This window comes from Aotus nancymaae, unplaced genomic scaffold (assembly GCF_030222135.1).
Source record: "Aotus nancymaae isolate 86718 unplaced genomic scaffold, 86718_ANA_hifiasm-v0.15.2.pri h1tg000029l, whole genome shotgun sequence".
NCBI classification, from domain to species: domain Eukaryota; kingdom Metazoa; phylum Chordata; class Mammalia; order Primates; family Aotidae; genus Aotus; species Aotus nancymaae.
The window spans coordinates 12,576,199-12,595,921 of record NW_026988442.1 but is presented as its reverse complement, the minus strand read 5'-3'; the positions used below and the strand labels follow the sequence as shown (position 1 = coordinate 12,595,921).

General features: G+C 48.5%; 1 protein-coding gene across 7 annotated transcripts in view; it reads left to right on the top strand.

Moving 5' to 3' along the window:
• COMMD7 (COMM domain containing 7) overlaps positions 1-19,723 on the top strand; it is a 95,952-nt gene that overhangs the window by 61,059 nt on the left and 15,170 nt on the right. Inside the window, exon 9 of one of the 7 annotated variants that reach the window (XR_010344528.1) lies at positions 8,806-8,923. The exons of the other annotated variants lie outside the window; for them this stretch is intronic. The gene's annotated coding sequence lies outside the window, so the exon portion shown is untranslated. The remainder of the gene's footprint in view (positions 1-8,805; positions 8,924-19,723) is intronic. 7 annotated transcript variants of the gene reach the window in all.

Sequence of the window (19,723 nt, the reverse complement as noted above, 5' to 3'; positions counted from 1 at the left end):
GTGTGAGCCACTGTGCCCAGCCTAAAGAATTTTTTTTTTTTTGAGACGGAGTCTCACTTTATCACCCAGGCTGGAGTGTAGTGGTTCGATCTCGGCTGACTGCAACCTCCGCCTCCTGGGTTCAATTGATTCTCCTGCCTTAGCTTCCTGAGTAGCTGGGTACCCGTCACCACACCTGGCTAATTTCTTGTATTTTTAGTAGAGACGGGTTTCACTATGTTGGCCAGGCTGGTCTCGAACTCCTGATCTCATGATCTGCCTACTTCGACCTCCCAAAGTGCTGGGATTACAGGCCTGAGCCATCGCGCCCGGCCCGGATGTTAACTTCTTATTACATATATGGTTTGCAAATATTTTCTCCCATTCAGTAGATTGCCTTCGCTCTTCTGGTTGTTTGCTTCACTGGGCAGAAGCTTTTTAGGTTGATGTAGTCCCTCTTGTCTATTTTTGCTTTTCTTGCCTATGCTTTTGGTGCCATATTCAAGAAATTATTACTAAGCCCAATGCTATATGAAGCTTTTTTCCTGTATTTTCTTCTGCGAGTTTTATAGTTTCAGGTCTTAAGTGTAAGTCTTTAATCTATTTTGAGTTGATTTTTGTGTGTGGTATAGGAAAAGGGTCCAGTTTCATTCTTTCGCATGTGGACATCCAGTTTTCCCAGCACCATTTGTTGTTTGGTTGTGAGGGCCTTCTTGGCAGAATAACAACTTTTCAGTCCTTTCCAGAGTTTCTTAGGAAATGTTACTGGTCTGTGAAATGGATGACCTGGACTCTCATGACCTTATTATAGTGACAAATTACGTTTTAAAACCCAGGATATGTGATCAAGTACACACATGGCTCTTATGAAGGGAGCAGGTCAGCCAGAAGTGTTCCAGGAAAATCCGGACCATAGGGTCTGTGTTCTCGGAGGCATATGCCTATAGTTCTAGCTACCCCTCCCAGCCTGCCCAGCAGTCGGCTGTGCACACTTTGGAGTCAGGGGCTGGGCCTAGAGTCAGCCCCAGTTAACACAAGTTCAGCGCACACGAGGGCACTGAGCCCCAGCGAGGCCAAGCCCCTTGCCTGCATCACAGAGCAAGTTGTGCAGAGGCTGGTGTACCCCAGGGTCTCCTGGTTCTTCAGCCAGCACTGTTTTAATTGTGTGCTTAGCAGCCCGTGATTCTCTCTATGCACTGAGGCTTCCTCCCACTGTGACCATGAGTGCTTGAAAAAGAGCTTTTCTGGGGGCCGGGCGCAGTGGCTCACGCCTATAAATCCCAGCACTTTGGGAGGCCAAGGCGGGTGGATCACGAGGTTGAGAGATCGAGACCATCCTGGTCAACATGGTGAAACCCCGTCTCTACTAAAAAATACAAAAATTAGCTGGGCATGGTGGCACGCACCTGTGGTCCCAGCTACTCAGGAGGCTGAGGCAGGAGAATTGCTTGAACCCAGGAGGCGGAGGTTGCGGTGAGCCGAGATTGCGCCATTGCACTCCAGCCTGGGTAACAAGAGTGAAACTCCGTCTCAAAAAAAAAAGAAAAAGAGCTTTTCCTTCTGAACCGGAAAACCTCAATTTTGTAGAGACAAGGCTTGTACCGTCTTAGTGTCTCCCCAAGCTGTGGACGTGCTGCCAGCACGTGGTGAGAACATGGTCAATGTCTGGATGAAGAGACAACAAGCAAATTCAGTTGAGAGGCCGTTCCGAGTAAGAGCCAGAATTGAAAATCGCCCAGGCTGGACTACACTGGCACCGTCTTGGCTCACTGCAACCTCCTGGGTTCAAGCAATTCTCCGACCTCAGCCTCCCTAGTAGCTGGGATTACAGGCACCCACCACCACACCTGGCCAACGCTTGTATTTTTAGTAGAGACAGGGTTTCACCACGTTGGCCAGGCTGGTCTCAAGCTCCTGACCTCAAATGATCTGCCCCCTTCAGCCTCCCAGAGTCCTGGGATTACAGATGTGAGCCACCGTGCCCTGCCTCAGAAGTTAAAAATTGAGATTCTGCTTCCTGTTCTGCTTCAGGTTTGCTGTGTGAAATTGGACAGGTCCCTCCCTATCCCTAGGCCTCAGTGTTCTCGTTGGTTAATAATAGCAGCAACTCATCGGTTAATAACAGTAGCAACATCAACAATAGTAGAGGACAGGAGTGCCTTTGGTGTAACCACTCGTGCAGACCCATTTACCCCTCTCAGTCACCCTAAGAGATACAGATGATTAATGCTCTGGTGTCTAGATGAAGACATGGACGCCCAGAAGAGTTAAGTATTTTGTCTAAGGTCACACAGCTAGTTAGAGGGGCAGCAGGGATTCACACCAGGCAGGCTAGCCCCAGAGACCACCTCATCATTATATGATACTGAGTGGCTAGCAGATTTCTAGGCCAGGCATGGTGGCTCACACCTGTAATCCCAGCACTTTGGGAGGCTGAGGCGGGTGGATCATGAGGTCAGGAGATCGAAACCACCCTGGCTAACACAGTGAAACCCTGTCTCTACTAAAAAAAAAAAAAAAAAAAAAATTAGCCAGGCATGGTGGCGCACACCTTTAGTCCTAGCTACTTGGGAGGCTGAGGCAGGAGAATTGCTTGAACCTGGGAGGCGGAGGTTGCAGTGAGCTGAGATTGTGCCACTGCACTCCAGTCTGGGTGAGAGAGTGAGACTGTCTCAAAAAGAAAAAAAGATTTCTTGCTCAGAAATACAGTGATTCTATGAGCTACAGAAGGTGGCAGATATTTCAATTCTAACCCTTGGCAAAATTTTTCTGGTTGGGTTCTTCTAGGCTTTGTTAAATAGCAACTGTGCAGATCTCTTCCTGGAAGGAAGGCAGCTATAGGGACAGGGTTACATGGATGGAATTTCGGTCAAAGAGAGGGAGAGGAAAAGCAGATGGCCAGGCCTGTCTCCCTGTCTCACTGCCTGTCCACGGCCTTGTCAGTATTCCCTGAAGCTCTTCTGTGGCTGTCATCGACGCAGCTCTAGGCCACCTTCAGCCCCACTTGGGCATCTCGCTGAGCAGCCAATCTCACCTGCTCTGAAGCCCTCCAGGCAGCAGCCAGGGTCAGCTTCCAAAGAGAGCAGTCAGATCACATGATGCCCCTGCTTAAAGCCCTCCCATGGCTTCTCCAAGCTCTAGGAATAAAGTCCCAGGTGACCCTTGCCCACTGCTTCCACCTTGCCTCCTGTCTCCTCCCCTTCACTCACTGTGCTCTGCTCCAGCGCAGCCCCAGCCAATGGCCACTGACCGTCTGTGCTGCTGAGCACTTGAAATGTGGCAAGTCTATAAAATACACACCCGATCTCAAAGCCAGATAAGCAAAACAAGGATGTAAATCATTTCATTCATTTTTATATTGATTATATTAAAATGATAATATTTTAATTACATTGGGTTACATAAAATATATCGATTGGGCATGGTGATTCATGCCTGTAATTCCAGCACTTTGGGAGGCCGAGGTGGGAGGAGGATTGCTTGAGGCCAGGAGTTTGGGCAACAAAGGAAGACCCTATCTCTGAAAAACAAGACAAAACTATATATATATATATATATATATATATACTTTTTTTTTTTTTGAGACAGAGTCTCACTTGTCACCTAGGCTGGAATGCAGTGGCATGATCTTGGCTCACTGTAGCCTCAACTTCCTGGGCTCATGTGATCCTCCCACCTCAGCCTCCTGAGTAGGGGAGACTATAGGCATGTGGCACCATGCCTGGTTAATTTTTGTATTTTTTGTAGAGATGGGGTTTCACCACATTGCTCAGGCTGGTCTTGAACTCCTGAACTCAAGAAATCCTCCTGCTTTGGCCTCCCAAAGTGCTGGGATTATAGATGTGAGCCACCACACCCAACCAATTTCATCTGTTATTTTTAAAATTTTTATTTATTTATTTATTTAATTGAGACAGAGTCTCATCCTGTTGCCCAGGCTGGAGTGCAGTGGTGTGATCTTAGCTCACTACAGCCTCTGCCTCCTGGGCTTAAGCGATCCTCCTGCCTCAGCCTCCTGAGTAGCTGGGACTACAGGCATGCACAAGCACGCCTATCTAATTTCAGTTTCATCTTTAAAAAAACCTTTTTCGTCATGGCTCCTGTAAAAATTTGAATTCCCTATGTGGCTCACACTGTGGTTTGCATTCTGTTTCTACTGCGCAGCGCTGTTCTAGCCACACTAGCGTCTGTCTGGCTCCTGGACCTGCACCTTGCTCTTCCCGGCCTTGGGCAGGGCCTTGTCTCCCTCCCACCTCCTGCAGTGTTTCTGGCCCCTTCACTGGGCCTCCCCAGCACTGTCGCCAAGAGCCCTTTCCCGTGCATGTTTATGTCTTTCTTCCCTGGGTGGAGAGGACGCTCCTGAGCCCTGGCTCTCTACTCTTGGTCTGGCACCTGGCTGCGGCTGGCCAAAAAGGCCACCTGCTCCCTGTCAGGTGCCTGGAGGAGGGCGGATGGGAACTGGCCTGCATTCTGCAGCTGGAGCTGCTTAGGATTTAGCCCAAGCAGGGGCAGGCAATCAGAATCCTCTGAGCAGAACCCATGGGCCATCGGAGAGGGGCTTTCGGCCTTGCGTCGGGTCCTAGGAACCTGGGACCCTGCTGCGTGGGTAGAACCAGGGTGCAAAGCCTCCCCCAAGCTCTGTCAGGAGAACTTATTTGGCAGCTTGGATCAGGGACCAGACACCCAGTGGCCACCAAGAGCGGGACCCTGGGTAAACACCAGTGCAGCCAGAATGGACTTGGGTTTTGCTGGGGCCGCTCCAGAGTCTATCTCTGCCTAGCTGCACACTAGCACGGTGACCTTGGCTGGTCACTCAGCTCTGCTCTAAATGAGGATCGACTCACTGCCTGGGACCGGTGTAGACTGGATTGAGGGCCCTGTGTGCAGCGCCCATGGGGCACAGTGTGGGGATGCGTGGGGGCTCAGGCATCTCTGCTATCAGCCACATTTGCAGGGATGGGGTGAGTGGCAGCATGTGGCCTCAGGTCCTGAGCAAGGAGGGGCCCCACACTGTGGGGGACTGCCACGCCACTGCCTAGCCCTGTTTTCTCACACTGAGGAGCCCGCCTGTGGCTGCATCTGGAGGAGGGGGAGATACCACCAGTTCAGTGAAAAAGGCCTGTGGGTTTCCATCGACCTCAAGCTCACAGCAAGCCAACGGGTGACCTGATTGCTAAAATAGCCCAGGAGGAGGGCAGGAGCTTCCAGGACCCCAAGGTGGGGGTGGCAGGGCTGGGGCTGGAAGGACATGAAGGCACCGTTCTTGAACTCGCCCAACTCTACGGCTGGCTCTGGCGAGCAGGGAGCCCCTTCCCTGGAAACCTGTGCCGGGGTTCAGGCTGGAGACCACGGGCTTCTCACTCTGTGCTGAGGAAGAGGTGGGGCCGTGAGGAGTCCCCGGCAGGAGGCCAGCCTGGATCTCATTGTCAGTGCCTTTCCAACACTGCTTTTGAGTGAACTCAGCTGGCTTCCCTAAGACGCAGGTCAGCACCCAGGGCTCTCACCTTCCAGGTCAGAAGAAACCCAGAGCACTGGGGTCGGAAAGGCCAGGGAGACCAAACCCGCTGGGTGCTCCACTCCCACATGGGGAGGCTGAGAGCCTGCAGGGCCACAGTGGGAGGGCAACAAAGGCCAGCTCTCCCCAGCCCACCTGCTGCACTCAGCAGTCCTGAAGAAAGACAAAGAACAAAGAATATGGCTTCTCTCCTACATCAGATAATGAATGTTGGGATTCTCAGCCCTGAGCAGTTCATTTCCCAGTGTCCCCAGCCAGAACATTTATGGTCTACAAGTGACCCTGCAGAGGCCCGGGGAAGGGGTTGGATTCCTGCAGGGCAGTGTCCCATGGCCGGTGCCTCCGGGGACAGCAATGTCTGGTGAATTGCACAACCTTTGTGCAGCCCGTCCTAGGCCTCCTGTGGCCTGGCTGGGTCGGTGGGTGAGGACAGAGCCCAGAGCCCAAGCAGCTCCATCCTGGCTGCAGAGGGGAGGAATCTGGGCTGTGGAGGGGAGGAACCTGGGCTGTGGAGGGGAGGAACCTGGGCTGGTGCAGTCACTACCCTGCCATCCAGCCCCAGCCCCAACTCATGCTTTTTTGGTTTATGTCTAATTATAAATGCAATTTGTACTCATTGTAAAATTCGGAAGCTACAAAAAGGTAAAAAGGAGAAAATGAAAATCATTTGTCATCCCGCTGCCCAGAGATAACTGGTGCTATTCCGTTACGTTTCTCTCCAGGCCTGTTTTTCTGTATAGATCATACATGCATGTATATATGTGTGCGTTTTAATTGTGCTCACGCTCTCTAGCTGGCTCTCCCCCGACATCACATTGTGAACATTGTCTCATAGCATTAACGTTTTCTTTAAAGTTATTTAATGACTGTAAAATATTCTATTAATAATTTATTTAGCCTTTTTTTTTTTCATTCTCTTATTTTGACTCTTATTTCTACCAAGGGAATTTGGTAGTTTTTAAAATTCCACATAAAAATATAAATCTAGCTGGCTGCAATGGCTCACACCTGTAATCCCAGCACTTTCAGAGGCCGAGGCAGGTGGATCACAAGGTCAGGAGTTAGATACCAGCTTGGCCAACATGGTGAAACCCTGTCTCTACTAAAAATACAAAATATTAGCCGGGTGTGGTGGCAGGCACCTGCAATCCCAGCTACTTGGGAGGCTGAGGCACGAGAATCACTTGAATCCAGAAGGTGGAACCTGCAGTAGCTGAGATCATGTCACTGCACTCCAGCCTGGGCCACAGAGAGAGACTCCATCTCATATATAAATGTACATATATATAGAGAGAGAGATAATTTTTTTTTTTTTAAGAGACAAAGTCTCACCTGTCACCCAGGCTAAAGTGCAGTGGTGCGATCATAGCTCACTGCAACCTTGAACTCCTGGGCTCAAGTGATCTTCATGCCTCCTCTTCCCAAAGTGTTGGGGTTATAGGCATGAGCCATCATGCTTGGCCAAACTGTTCCTTCCTGACTGCTGAGATGGGGCAGTTCTGGGATATCCTGTCAGCCATTCACACTGAAAAGAGCCCCTCAGTTTACCATTAGGGTGATTGCAAAAATTTAATATATATTTTGTTTATTATTTTAATATATATTTTGTTTATTATTTTTTTTGAGATGGAGTCTCACTTTGTTGCCCAGGCTGGAGTGCAGTGGCGTGATCTCAGCTCACTGCAACCTCCATCTCCTGGGTTCTCCTGCCTCAGCCTCCACAGTAGCTGGGATTACAGGCGCCTGTTGCCATGCCCGGCTAATTTTGTATTTTTAGTAGAGATGGGATTTCTCCATGTTGGCTAGGCTGGTATCGAACTCCTGACTTCATGTAATCCATATGCCCCCTTGGCCTCCCATAGTGCTGGGATTACATGTGTGAGCCACCTGCCCTGCCTGTTTAACTCTATTGCTCCTTGCAGAGCAGGGCTAATCCATAGGCAGTATGCCCAGAGTCAGCCAGGTTTAGCATTTAGAAAAAGCCCCCAAAACAAAGAGTAAAACCTCCTATCACCAGGCGAGCTTAGGGAAACAGTTTCCCTTTGTGCCCTGGCTCGTGCTGCTCCCCACAATTGGGTGCTGTCCTGCGTCGCCCCCACCGGGCTTGATCTGCCATCCTGGGGCATGAGCGGGTGGTGGAAGGTGCGGGGCAACTCCCATTCTGATTCCGCCTGTGCCTCAAGTGGGTGGTGCTCTTGGGCAAGTCCTTTCCTGGGTTGGGAAACGGGCCTCACGCTGACATTGGTCTCCCTGGGGGCTGGGCTGGAGGGAGCTAGTGCTGCGTGTGAGCTGGTACTGCTGTCTGTCGGGAGCATAGATGTGGGTCTTGGCCTTGGGCGCATCACCTCCCCTCTGTCGGAGCTATGGCCATCCTGACTGAGATCCTCTGTGGGGTCTCCAGCCCTGTGAGTCTGTGGCTGCATCCTGAATGGGTGGCCCTTGCGGACCGTCCAGTCATCCAGATGACCCATTTGCACAGCTCTGGCCTCTCAGGTCCCTGATTTAGTCCCCAGGAAAGGCACTAATCAGAGTCCCCTGCTCTCCCAGACGAATTTCTCCTCAGCAGCTCAGAACCAGGCCCAAGGAGGATTCAAGGAGAACCCCTAGGTGTGCTGCTTCTCCCAGTCTTTCCAGAGAAACTCTGCCTGGTTCAGGGATCAGGGGTCATGCAAGCAGGGTTTCTGGAGGGCCAGGGTTGAACACCCTAGAGCACATCCTTCAGAAGGGCAGGGGCCTTGAGCTTCTCACTCGCTTGATGCCTTCAGTGCCCAACACTGAGCCTGGCCTACCTTAAACCTTCAATGAATATAGACCAAGGCAAGTGATATCTGCCTGTCTGTTTACCTTTCCGTTCTGCCCTGCCGTGCCATGAGCTTTGTGAGAGCAGAGATGAGCCTGGTTCACCTCTGCTCAATGCCGAGCAAAAAGCCTGGCACCTGGAGAAGGCCCACAAATGAATGAATGAGTGGAGCACGGTGGGCTGATGACTAAGTCGGGTTCTGAGAGAGTCCGAGCTGGTGACACAGGCCCTCCTTTCTTCCTGCCTCCCGCACTGTGGGTGTCTTTCCTCCCTCTGAACACCTTTGCTTGTCCCTTCCTCTTTCCCTCCTTGATAGGGTTTGGCTGTGTCCCCACCCAAATCTCATCTTGAATTATAGTTCCCATAATCCCCACATGTCATGGAGGGACCCAGTGAGAGGTAATTAAATCTTGGGGGCAGTTATCCCCATGTAGTTCTCATGATAGTGAGTTCATTCTCATGAGATCTGATGGTTTTATTTTTTTAATTTATTTTTATTTTTTGGGGACAGAGTTTCACTTTTGTTGCCCAGGCTGGAGTGTAATGGCGTGATCTCAGCTCACCGCAACCACCGCATACCAGTTCAAGCAATTCTCCTGCCTCAGCCTCCCGAGTAGCTGGGATTACAGGTATGTGCCACCACACTCAGTTAATTTTGTATTTTTAGTAGAGACAGGGTTTCTCCATGTTGGTCAGATTGGTGTTGAACTCCTGACCTCAGGTGATCCACCTGCCTTGGCCTCCTAAAGTGCTGGAATTACAGGAGTGAGCCACTGCACCTGGCCAAGATCTGATGGTTTTACTGAGGGCTTTTCCCCCTTTGTTTGACACTTCTCTCTCCTGCCACCATGTGAAGAAGGACATGTTTGCTTCCCCTTCTGCCATGATTGTAAGCTTGCTGAGGCCATCCCAGCCATGCAGTACTGTGAGTCAATTAGACCTCTTCCCTTTATAAATTACTCAGTCTTAGGTGTATCCTTTTAGCAGCAGGAGAATGGACTAATACACTCCTTCTTGGTGGAAACTGGCCACCAGGAAACTCTAAGGCTACCTGTTCATGTGACTTTGGACAAGTCACTTGACCTCTCCGAGCCTTCACTGTCTCTTCTGTAAAATGGGGCCATTGAAAGGGTTTTATGGGGCTTAGTGCTGATGACCTAGCACATGGGCACTCAGGGAGAAGCAGCCCCTCTTGTTGGCCGCGGCCTGGCCTCCCCAAGGTGTGAGCTCCCTGGCATGAGCTGGCCAACCAATTGACCAACAAAAGGGCATGGAGTGGCCGGGTGCAGTGGCTCACGCCTGTAATCTCAGCACTTTAGGAGGCCAAATGGATCACCTGAGGTCGGGAGTTCGAGACCAGCCTGATCAACGTAGAGAAACCTCTTCTCTACTAAAAATACAAAATTAGCCGGCCATGGTGGTGCATGCCTGTAATCCCAGCTACTTGGGAAGCTGAGGCAGGAGAATCGCTTGAACCCGGGAGAAGGAGGTTGTGGTGAGCCAAGATCGTGCCACTGCACTCCAGGCTGGGCAACAAGAGTGAAATTCCGTCTCAAAAAAAAAAAAAAAAGAGGATGGAGTAACTTTGGGCCTGGAGTGGCTGAGAAGGCAGTTACAGATCCCCTGAGACCCTGGTTGCTGTTCATGGCACCTTGGCCCTTGGCTTTGTCATTCAGTGTCCTTTCTTCTGCTGGGAAGGGCACACACACTGTGGCTGGGCGGCTTGGCTGGGAGATGGACCCAGCTCCTCTGGAGAGCTGCTCCCCCACCTCCCTGCAATGGGAAAGGTGCTTCCCGCTGGGCTGCCCTGTACAGAACAGGAGTGGCAACCGTGCACCAGAAGCATGGTCCCACGCACTCTGCTCCCTGGGGCTCCAGTCTCCAGGCTTTAAAATGGGGGGAAGCAAAGTCAGAATGAAGACTTACAAATCTGCTGAGAGGAGCAAATGTGCTGGCATACAGGACGGCACACCGGCCACTGACACGCACTCCCCAGCTTCCAGCACCACTGGGTTGATGTGGATGATGAGGATGGTTTTAGTATAGCATATTTGATATAATGATATGTAATAATAATTATTGCTATTCTCTATTATTATTAGTTGATATTACTAGTGCCAGCCACAGAGGTGGGAGCATGCCCATGGCCCCTCCCAGGTGAGGAAGCTGCCTGGTATGGTGGCCGAGAGCACAGGCCCTGGCTTGCACCTATTCCTGCCACACAGTAGCTGTGGGACATGGACTAGTGGCTTTCCCCTCTCACCCTCAGGGTCCTCATCTGGGGAATGTGGGAAGTCACACTTCCTGGGTTCCTGGCAGAATTCACTGAGGTCCACCCATATGGGGTCTGGTCAGGTCCAGTCTCAAAGACAGTGGCTGCTCCAGGCATCTCCGCTTTGAGCACCTGGGTCCAGTCATGTAGGTTCCCTGAGCCTCAGTTTGGCCATCTGTACAATGAAAATGGTGATCCCACCCATCACTTCAGGTGGAGGAAATAAAACGAACCACGTAATTCACCTGGCATGAGTGCCTGATATGTAGAGAGTGTTCGTTGAGCTGTGATAATGATTTTGGGTAGGTAGTAGGCAGGATGAGAACCTGCCCCCAGCCCCAGGCCTCCTGCCAAGGGCTTCTCCTCCATGGTGAATTGTACAGCTGGGAGCAGGGTGACCTTCATCAAGCCAGGATTTCATTCCCAGTGTCTTTGGAGCGTGGGGCAAGGGGCAGCTATGCAGCAGCTGCACCAACTGCCCTGAAAGAGAAGGGGTCTGAGTCTCTGGGAAGCCGCAGTCTGGGCTGGGCCTTGGGTCAGCCCTGGAGGCCAGACCCCAAGGACACTGAGCCTTGGTCTTCTCCTGCTCCGTCTCCCTGTGGCTCCAGTGTCGTCCCCACCTATCCTTTCTGCTCACACAGTGTCAGAGCCAAAGACATGCCTGGAACACAGCAAAAAGCTTTGTTGTTTTTTCTGGCTGTAGAAGTAATTATTGTCCATTGCAGTAAACAAAATTGGAAAATTCAGTAAAACATGAGAGTATCCTAGGTTGGATGTGGTGGTTCACTCCTATAATCCCAGCCCTTTTGGTGGCTGAGGTGGGAGGATTGCTTGAGCCCAGGGGTTTGGGACCAGCCTAGGCAATATAGCAAGACACATGTCTTAAAAAAAAAAAAAGTCCAAAAATTAGCTGGGCATGGTAGCATGCACCTGTAGTCTCAACTACTTGAGAGGATTCCTTGATCCCAGGAGCTCGAGGCTGCAGTGAGCCATGATCCTGCCATTGTACTCCAGGCTGGGTGACAGAGTGAGGCCTGGTCTCTAAAAGTAAAAAGAGTAACCTAAATCCTAAACTTGCAGGTATTTTTGTTCTACACATATAGATATAGATTTTGTCATAAGAATGGAATCATACTATGCTTGCTTTTTAAAAATCAGATTGAGTATACTTTATTCTTAAGTTACCTTTATTATAAAATAGAGCGCATACAGAAAGAGCCCATAACATAATTATTCAATGGCATGAATTATGACAGGGCAGCCCCCCTGAGAACCATCACTCAGATGAGGATCTGCAGCTTTGCCAGCCACCCCAGATCCCTGTGTGCCCACCTCACTCACAGCTCCCTGCCCCCGCAAAGTTATCCTGACTTTTAAGTTGATCACTTTCTTTTTTTTAAATTTTTTATTTTATTGCATTTTAGGTTTTGGGGTACATGTGAAGAACATGCAGGATTGTTGCATAGGTACACACATGGCAGTGTGATGCGCTGCCTAGTTGATCACTTTCTTGCTTGTTATTATTCAAATGTCCATCTCTAGATGTTGAAATTTTGTCTTTTTTTGTTGTTTTTTGAGACGGAGTCTTGCTCTGTTGCCCAGGCTGGAGTGCAGTGGCTTGATCTCGACTCACTACCACCTCCGCCTCCTGGGTTCAAGTGATTCTCCTGCCTCAGCCTCCTGAGTAGCTAGGACTATAGGTGCACACCACCACACCCAGCTAATTTTTTGTATTTTAGTAGAGATGGTGTTTCACCATGTTGGGCAGGATGGTCTCGATGTCTTGACCTCGTGATCTGCCCGCCTTGGCCTCCCAAATTGTTGGGATTACAGGTGTAAGCCATTGCACCCAACTGAAATTTTGTCTTCTTAAAGCCTGTTAAGTACATGTTTTAATCTACAGGCTATTTATTTATTTATTTATTTATTATTTTTTGAGACAGAGTCTAGCTCTGTTGCCCAGGCTGGAGTGCAGTGGCACGATCTCTGCTCACCATAACCTCCGCCTCCCAGGTTCAAGCAATTCTTCTGCCTCAGCCTCCTTAGTAGCTGGGATTACAGGTGCCTGCCACCATGCATGGCTAATTTTTGTATTTTAGTAGAGTCAGGGTTTTGCCATATTGGCCAGGGTGTTCTCGAACTCCTGACGTCAAGTGATCCTCCTGTCTTGGCTTCCCAAAATGCTGGGATTACAGGCAGGAGCCACTGTGCCCAGCCTACAGGCTTATTTTTTAACCTGCCTTTTTTTGTTTTTTGACTTGGCGGTGTATCTTGGACCTCATCCATGTTAGTAAATGTGACTCTTTTTTATTTATTTATTTTTTAAATTTTGTTTTAGAGATGAGGTCTCACTGTGTTGCCCAGGCTGGTCTCAAACTCCTGGGCTCAAGCAATCCTCCCACCTCGGCCTCCTAAGTAGTTGGGGCTATAAGTTTGTCTATCAATCATTTTTAATGACTCCATTGTTCCATCGCAGGGATGGACATAACTGACCTGTCCTCTGCCGATGGACACTTAAGTTGCTTTCATAGTTTTGCTGTTACAACCAATACTGTAATGAAAACCATTTTTTTTTTTGAGACGGAGTCTGGCTCTGTCGCCCAGACTAGAGTGCAGTGGTGCAATCTTGACTCACTGCAACCTCCGCCCCCACGGGTTCAAGCAATTCTCCTGCCTCAGCCTCTTGAGTAGCTGGGATGACAGGCGCCTGCCACCACGACCAGCTAATTAAAAAAATATATTTTTAATAGAGGCAGGGTTTCACCATCTTGGCCAGGCTGGTCTCAAACTCCTGACCTCATGATCCACCCAGTTCGCCCTCCCAAAGTGCTGGGATTATAGCCATGAGCCACTGCGCCTGGCTGAAACCACTTTTTTTTTTTTAATTTTTATTTTTGAGACAAGGTGTCACTCTGTCGCTCAGGCTGGAGTGCAGTGGCATGACCATGACTCACTGTAGCCTCGGAACTCCTGGGCTCAAGCAATCCTCCCACTTCTGTCTCCCAAGTAACTGGAACTACAGATGTGCGCTACCATGCCTGGCTAATTTTTTATTCTTTTTCTAAGACGTGGGGTCTTGCTATGTTGTCTAGGCTGATCTCGAACTCCTGGGCTCAAGAGATCTGCCTGCCTTGGCCTCTCAGAGTGCTGCGATTACAGATGCGAGCCACCACGTATGGATAAAAATCTTTATACATATGTCCTTGTGCACTTGAGTGATTTCTAGAAGAAATCTCTAGAAATAGAGTCTTGGGTCCAAAGGTCAGGCATTTAAAAAATAACAGCTTATTGAGATATCATTCATATACCATATAATTTACAATTCAAGGTTTTTAGTGCAACTATCACCACAATCAATTTCAGAAAATTTTCATCACTCTCCAAAGAACCCCATACCCGTTTCTCCTCAACCCTCTTCTGCAGCCCTAGGCAACCACTAATCTGCTTTCTGCTTTCTGTCTCTATAGATTTGCCTATCCCAGACATTTCATATAAATGAAAAAGTCAAAGGTTTTTTTTTCTTTCAGAGACAGTCTTGCTCTCTTGTCCAGGCTAAAGGACAGAGGCACCATCATAGCTCAGTGCAGCCTCCAACTCTTGGATTCAAGCGATCCTCTCACTTCAGCCTCCTGAGTAGCTAGGATCCCAGGTAGACAGAGTCTCACTCTGTCACTCAGGCTGGAGTTCAGTGGCATGATCTCGGCTCACTGCAACTTCTGCCTCCTGGGTTCAAGCAATTCTCGTGCCTTAGCCTCCTGAGTAGCTGGGACCACACCCTACTAATTTTTGTATTTTTAGTAGAGACAGAGTTTTGCTAGTCTCAAACTCCTTTTTTTTTTGAGACGGAATCTAGCTCTGTGGCCCAGGCTGGAGTGCAGTAATGTGATCTCAGCTTACTGCAGCCTCCACATCCCAGGTTCAAGCAATTCTCCTGCCTCAGCGTCCCAAGTAGCTGGGATTACAGATGCCTGTTACCACGCTCTGCTAATTTTTGTATTTTTAGTAGAGATGGGGTTTCACCATGTTGGCCAAGCTGGTCCCAAACTCCTGGCCTCAACTGTTCCACCTGCCTCAGCCTCCCAAAGTGCTGGGATTATAGGTGTAAGCCACTGTGTCTGGCCTCAGCATGATGTTTTTGAGGTTTATCTATGTTACAACATGTGACAGCACTTTAGTCCTCCTTTTTATTGCTGAATAATATTCCATTGTATACCACCTTTCATTTATCCATGCATCAGCGATGGACATTTGAGTTGTTTCTATTTTGAGGGACTAATGCTGCTATGACTAGTCATGTATTTTTTTTTTTTGAGACAAAGTCTCACTCTGTAGCCCAAGCAGGAGTGCAGTGGCACAATCTCGGCTCACTGCAACCTCCACTTCTGGGGCTCAAGTGATTCTCCTGCCTCAGCCTCCCAAGTAGCTGGGAATACAGGCACATGCCATCACACCTGGCTATTTTTTTTTCTGTTTTTAGTAGAGACAGGGTTTCACCATGTTGCCCTGGGTGGTCTCAAACTCCTGACCTCAGGTGATCCACCCACCTTGGCCTCCCAAAGTACTGGGATTACAGGTGTGAGTCACTGTGCCCAGCCTCATGTAAGTTTTTATGTGAATACATGTTTTCATTTCTCTTGGGTATATACCATCTAGGTGCAGAATTGCTGGATCATATGATAACTCCATGTATAACCTTTTGACCTGCCAGGCTATTTTCCAGAACGTTTTCCATTCTTACCAGCAGTGTATGAGGGTTCTGATTTCTCCACATTCTTGTTAACAGTTGTTATTATCTGTCTTTTTCATTATAACTAACCTAGTGGGTACAAAGTGGTGTCCATTGTGGTTTTGATTTGCATTTTCCTAATGACTAATGATGTTGAGTATCTTTCATGTACTTATTGGCTATTTGTATATCTTCTTTGGAGAAATGTCTGTTTACATCCTATGCCCATGCATCAGTCTGTTTGCATTGCTGTAAAGGAATAGCTGAGACTGAGTAATTTATAAGGAAGAGAGGTTTATTTGGCTCACAGTTCTGCAGGCTGTACAGGAAGCATGGCACCAGCACCTGCTCTTGGAGCAGGCCTCAGGAAGCTTCCGATCATGGCAGAAGGGAAAGGGGAGCCAGCATGGGCAAGAGAGGGAGTGGGAGGTGGCAGCATCCTTCAGACAACCAATTCTCGTGTGAACTAACAGAGCAAGAACTCCTTCATTACTGCAAGGAGGGCACCAAGCCATTCATGAGAGTCACCCCCATGACCCAACATCATCCAGCAGCCCCACTTCCGGTGCTGGAGATCACATTTCGACATGAGATTTGGAGGAGACAAACATCCCAGCCATATCAGCCCTTTTAAAAAATTTTTATTTTTTAGATTTTGAAACGGAGTCTTGCTATGTCGCCCAGGCTGGAGTGCAGTGGCACGATCTTGGCTCACTGCAATATCCCCTCCTGGGTTCAAGCAATTCTCCTGCCTCAGCCTCCCAAGTAGCTGGGATTACAGGTGCCCACCACCATGCCTGCTAATTTTTGTATTTTTAGTAGAGACGGGGTTTCACCATGTTGGCCACTCCTGACCTCAGGTGATCTGCCCTCCTTAGTCTCCCAAAGTTCTGGGATTATAGGAGTGAGCCACCATGCCTGACTTAGCACCCCCCCCCTTTTTTTTTTTGAGATGGAGTCTCACTCTGTCACCAGGCTGGAATGCAGTGGCGCAATCTTGGCTCACTACAACCTCTGCCTCCTGGGTTCAAGCGATTCTCCTGCCTTAGCCTCCCGAGTAGCTGGGATTATAGGCACATGCCACCACACCCAGCTAGTTTTTGTATTTTTAGTAGAGATGGGGTTTCACCATGTTGGCCAGGATGGTCTTGAACTCCTGACCTCAAGTGATCTGCCTGCCTCAGCCTCCCAAAGTGCTGGGATTACAGGTGTGAGCCACTGTGCCTGGCCTCAGCCCATTTTTAAACTGGGCTATTTGTCTTTTATTATTGAGTTGTAAGGGTTCTTTATGCCAGTTAGAATTCGTTATCAGACATAGGATTGTCAGCTGTTTTCTCCCATTCCATCCTCTGGGTTGTCTTTTCACTTTTTTGATAGTGTTCTTTGAAACACCTTTTTTTTTTTTTTTTTTTTTTTTTTTTGGAGACAGAGTCTTGCTCTGTTGCCCAGGCTGAAGTGCCATGATGCCATCTTGGCTCACTGCCACCTTGCCCTCCTAGACTCAAACGATCCTGCCGCAGCCACCCAAAGTGCTGGGATTTCAGGTGTGAGCCACCATGCCTGACCCAAAATTTTAAATTCTGATGAAGCCTAGTCTATTGTTTCTTTTGTTGCTTGTGCTTTTGGTATCATATTTATGAAACTATTGCCTAATCTAAGGTCATGAAGATTTATGTCCACGTTCTTTTTTTTTTTTTTAAAGACAGGGTTTCACCATGTTGGTCAGGCTGGTCTTGAACTCCTGACCTCAGGTGATCCGCCCGCCTTGGCCTCCAAAGTGCTTGGATTACAGGCGTGAGACACCACGCCAGGCCTGTGTTCTTAAGAGTTTTATTTTATTTTTTATTTTTTATTTTTTTTTGAGACAGAGTCTCGCTGTTGTCACTCAGACTGGAGTGCAATGGCACGATCTCGGCTCACCGTAACCTCCACCTCCTGGGTTCAAGCAATTCTCCTGCCTCAGCCTCCTGAGTAGCTGGGATTACAGGCACATACCACCATGCCCAGCTAATTTTTGTATTTTTAGTAGAGACGGGGTTTCACCTTGTTGACCAGGATGGTCTCGATCTCTTGACCTCGTGATCCACTCGCCTCGGCCTCCCAAAGTGCTGGGATTATAGGCGTGAGCCACCGCGCCCGGCCTGTTCTTAAGAGTTTTATAGTTTTAGCTCCAACATTTAGATTTTTCATCCATTTTGAGTTAATTTTTGTGTATGGTGTGAGGCAGGGGTCTGAACTCTTTCTTTTGCATGACTGTTTTCCCCATTCAACTCTGCTATTAAATATGTTCAGATCTTGCAGGTGAACACAAATGTGAGGGTTTATTTCTGGACTCTCAGGACTCTTACTTATATTTCATTGATCTCTATGTCCTTATGCCAGTGCCACACTGTCCTGATTACTGTAGCTTTGTAGTAGTTTTTGAAATTGGAAGTGTCACTCCAACATTGCTCTTTTTTTCTTTTCTTTTTGAGGAGGGGTCTTGCTGTGTCACCCAGGCTGGAGTGCAGGGGCATGTTCTTGGTTCACTGTAATCTCTACCTCCCAGGTTCAAGTGATCCTCCCACCTCAGCTTCATGAGTAGCTGGAACTACAGGTGCAGGCCATCATGCCCGGCTAATTTTTTGTATTTTTTGTAGCGATGAGGTTTCACCATATCACCCAGGCTGGTCTCAAACTCCTAGACTCAAGTGATCTTCCCACATCGACCTCCCAAAGTGCTAGGATTACAGGCGTGAGCCACCACATACCCCGCCTACCACATGCCTAGCCCATTGTTTCTATTTTCCAAGACTGTTTTGGCTTTTCTGAGTCCCTTAAATTTCCATATGAATTTTAGGATCAGCTTGTTGATTTCTGTAAAGAACCAAGTTGGAATTTTGATGGAGGTTGTGTTGAATTTGAAGATCAATTTGGGGAGTCTTGCCATCTTAACAGTATTAGGTCTTTAGATCCATTAACATTAGTATTTTTCCATTTATTTATGTTATCTTTAATTTCTTTCAACAATTTTTGGTAATTTTCAGAGTATAAGTTTTGTACTTCTTTTGTTCCTAAGCCTTTTATTATCTTTGATGCAGTATACATTGAATTATTTTCATAATTACATTTTTTTATTCCTGGCAACTTTCATTTAACATAATTACATTTTGAAGTGTTCATTGCAAATGTGTAGAAATGCAATTGATTTTTGTACATTGATCTTGTATCCTGCAACTTTGCCAAACCCATTTATTAGTTATAACATTTTTTTTAGTTGATTCTTTAGGATTTATTTATTTACTTACTTTTTGAGACAGAGTCTCACTCCATCACCCAGGCTGGAGTGCAGTGATGCAATCTTGGCTCACTGCAACCTCTGCCCCCCTGGGTTCAAGCAATTTTTGTGCCTCAGCCTCCCAAGTAGCTGGGGTTACAGGCACGTACCATCACACCTGGCTAATTTTTGTGTTTTTAGTAGAGACAAGTTTTTGCCATGTTGGCCAGGCTGGTCTTGAACTCCTAACCTTAGGTGATTCACCTGCCTTTGCCTCCCAAAGTGCTGAGATTATAGGTGTGAGCCACTATGCCCAATGAGGATTTTCTACATATAAGATCATGTCATCTGCAAATAAGGATAGTTTTACTTCTTCCTTTGCAACCTGGATGATTTTATTTTCTTGCCGTTGTATCCAGCACAATGTTGAATATAAGTCGTGAGATTGGACATCCTTGTCTTGTTCCTGGTCTTGGGGAAAGCACCCAGTCTCTCACCATGAAGTATGATACCGGCTATAGGAACACTCTTCTTAGAACCTCCTGAAAGATTGGCTGGTTTACATCCTCAGTTCCAGCAGTATACAAGCAAGAGGCCTAGTCCCCCGTCCCTTGCCAACACAGTGACCCCAGGCTTTAGAGGCAAAGAACCCAAGCCTGGGAGGGAAGTGCTGCGTGCCATGTCACACAGACAGCGACCTACAGCCCAGCTGTCCACATGCACTGGGAGTGAGCCCTGGACATTCAGCCTTCTCTTCCCTGGGGTGGGGTGACTTGAGACCCCCTAAAAAAAGCATTGGTACAGAGGAACTTCTGGGTTCTATTCTTGTCTCAATCACTGACTGGCTGTGCGGCTGTAGGCAAGTCACTTCCCGCTGGGACTTGGTTTTCCCATCTGTGTAGTGGAAAGAGTGGTCCATCTTCCAACTCTGACGATCTCTGCCCCACCCACCCTTAAATTCACAGTGGCTTCAGCATCCACCACTGCCCAGAGCAGCCACCAGAGGGCGTTCCAGACCAGCATTTGGCCCAGCTTGGGTGCAGGGTGCCCTGGGGAGGCTGAGAACAGGGCCTATTTTCCAGGAGCTGCTAGCTGTACTTGCATAGACTTCCTGTGGGCAGAGCTGCCCACTCCTCTGGCTGAGCTCTGATCTCCAGGAAGGGAGTGATGGAGGC